Source organism: Onychomys torridus, chromosome 7, assembly GCF_903995425.1.
Source record: "Onychomys torridus chromosome 7, mOncTor1.1, whole genome shotgun sequence".
Taxonomy (NCBI): Eukaryota; Metazoa; Chordata; class Mammalia; order Rodentia; family Cricetidae; genus Onychomys; species Onychomys torridus.
Window position 1 is genome coordinate 76,298,182 of NC_050449.1, and position 2,978 is coordinate 76,301,159.

The window sequence follows — 2,978 nt, forward strand, 5'->3', positions numbered from 1 at the left end:
CGGTTGGTTGCAAATATATCATCTTCCCAATGAAATTAAATAGAAATTATGGAAGTCAATACTGCCCAATAGAAGTATAAGCAAACAAGGTTCTGATAGCCACATTTTCTCTCTCTTAATTTAAAAGTTTTTTCATTTTTACATACCAACCACAGTTCCCACTCCCTCCCCTTCTCCCACTCCCCCCCCCACCTTCCCCCCACCCCCATCCACTCCTCAGAGAAGATAACTTCACATTTTTTTTTAAAATAAAGTAAAGCTTTTAACTGGGAGTTTGCTTACAGTTCAGAGGGTTAGTCCATTATCATAGCAGGGAGCACGGCAGCAGGCAGGCAAGCAGGGGGCTAGATAGATAGCTAAGAGCTATATCCTGATTCACAGGCAGAGAGAGAGACAGAGAGAGAGAGAGAGAGAGAGAGAGAGAGAGAGAGAGAGAGAGAGAGAGAGAGAGAGAGAGGAGAGACGGGGACGGAGACAGACCTGGTGGTCTGGCTTGGACTTTTGAAACCTCAAACCCCAGTGACACACTCCAACAACGCCACACTTCCTAATCCTTCTAATCCTTTCAAACAGTTTCACTCCTTGGTGACTACGCAGGATCATGATGGGGAAACCTGCAGAGCCGACCAAACCAAACTAGTGAGTACTCATGAAAGTTGGATCAATGGCTGTGGAGCATGCATGGGACTGGACTAGGCCCTCTGCATGGTGAGACAGTTGTGTAGCTTGATCTACTTGGAGGGGGGCCCTGGTGGTAGGATCAGAATCCATCCCTGGTGCATGAGGGGGCTTTTGGGAGCCCACTACCTATGCTGGGACACTTCGTGCAGCCTTGAGGTAGGGGGAAGAGCTTGGACTTGCCTCTAATGGATGTGCCTTCCCATGGGAAGCCTTGCCTTCTTGTGTATGTGTGTGTGGGGGGGGGGGGGGTTGGAGGGTTTGGCGGGGAGGGAGAAGGGAAGAAGGGGATCTTTGGCTGGTGTGTAAAATGAATGAAAAAAATTCTTAATTAAAAACAAAAGAATGCTTGCTGCTCTTTTAGAGGATCCTCATTCAGTTCCAGGCATCTATGACAGGAGGCTCAGAACTACCACTAAGTCCAGCTCCAGGGGACTGGATGCCCTCTTCTGGCCTCTGCAGGCACTCACATGCCTGTGCACACAGACACACACACAGACACACACACAGACACACACACAGACACACACACACACACACACACACACACCCCAAAATAAATATCTTTTTAATGTAAAAAGATAGAAAAGGAAAGCAATCCCTGACTAAACCCTGTTTATAACAGATGAACTCTAAATGTAAAGATTTGGACCAATTAAAAGTAAAAGAATGAAAACACTCACCAAAAGAAAGCTGCTTTAGATATGTTAATATCAGAATATGAAAAGGGTTCATCATATAATGACAGGGGGCCAGTTTACTAGGGAGGTATGGCATAATTGTGTACTTAATAATCTCCAAATGTATAAACCCTAAAACAATAGTAGTGAAAGGAAAAATAAGTCTAACTATAATTATATTTAGATGTGTTGACATTCTTTTCTCAGTAATTGATAGAATAATTAAATTGCATCAGTAAGAATATGAAATAACTGAGCAGTGCTATCTATCAACTTGATAGTGTTATAAAGAACACTCTACTCCCAAGTAGCAGAACATATCCTTTTCAAATGTACAGAGAAACATTTTAAGGTGGGCCATATTATAAAGCTTAAAACCAAACAAACCCTTCAAGTTTCAAAGAGCTGACATCATTCACAGTGTGATCTCTGATTTTTTACAGAAAGTATCTGTAAAAATCCTCAAATACCTGGAACATAAATGACCTGAATATTGGTTAAGATACAAACACCCTAAAGAGGAAGCCATAAAAACATTATAAACTTTAAAAAAAAATTTTTTTTTGAGATAAGGTCTTACTGTGTAGGCTTGGGTAGCCTGGAACTCACTATGTAGACCAAGCTGGACTCAAATTCAAAGAGAGCCGCCTACCTCTGCCTCCCAATTGCTGATATTGAAAGTGTGCACCACCATGCCCAGATACTTTTTTGTTTATTTATGTTTATATTTTCTTTTTGAGACCTCTGAACTTGAGTACTATGTCTACATCATTCCCTGCTTTCCTTTCCCCTTCGATTCCTGGTTTCTTCTTTAATTTTTCTATCTCTATACATGAATACACAAGCATCCATACATATCTGTACATACATGTGTTATACTGTATGCGTGCACTGTGCATATATATATATATATATATACATACATATATGTATATATAAACATACATATATTCTGAATCCATTTAGTGTTGCTTGTATGTACATGTGTCCAGGGCTAACCACTTGGGATCACACATCCTACATGGGAGATTGTGTCTTGAGGAAACTAAAGTTCCCTCTCTCAAGAGCTATTATCCACCTGCAGCTTTCTTCATCTAGGGGTGGGGCCATGTGAAATTTCCCCTGTCCATGTCGGCATGTCAACTGGCATCATTATGCCTGTTTATTATTAATGTAAGAAGGCTAGCATTACTTTTTAACCAATCAAAAGGGACTCCTGCAAGCCAGTATTCCACAAGAATATAGGTACAAAAATCCTCATCATAATACTAATAAATCCCAGATAGCCATATGTGTGGTGGGTATTGTGTTCCCTGAAATATTGTGTGTTCCCCGAAATAAACATATCTGGGGTCAGAGAACAGACAGCCACTAGACCAAAGCCAAAATGGTGGCTAGAAATTGAGAAGAGTAAGCCATAACAGAAGTTGGGCGGTGGTGGTGCACACCTTTAATTTCAGCACTTGGGAGGCAGAGCTAGCCAGGCTCTCTGAGTTCAAGGCCACTTTAGAAACAGCTAAGCATGGTGACCCACGCCTTTAATCCCAGAAACCCAACCTTTAATCCCAGGGAGTGGGGGCAGAAAGAGAAAGGTATATAAGGTGTGAGGACCAGGAACTA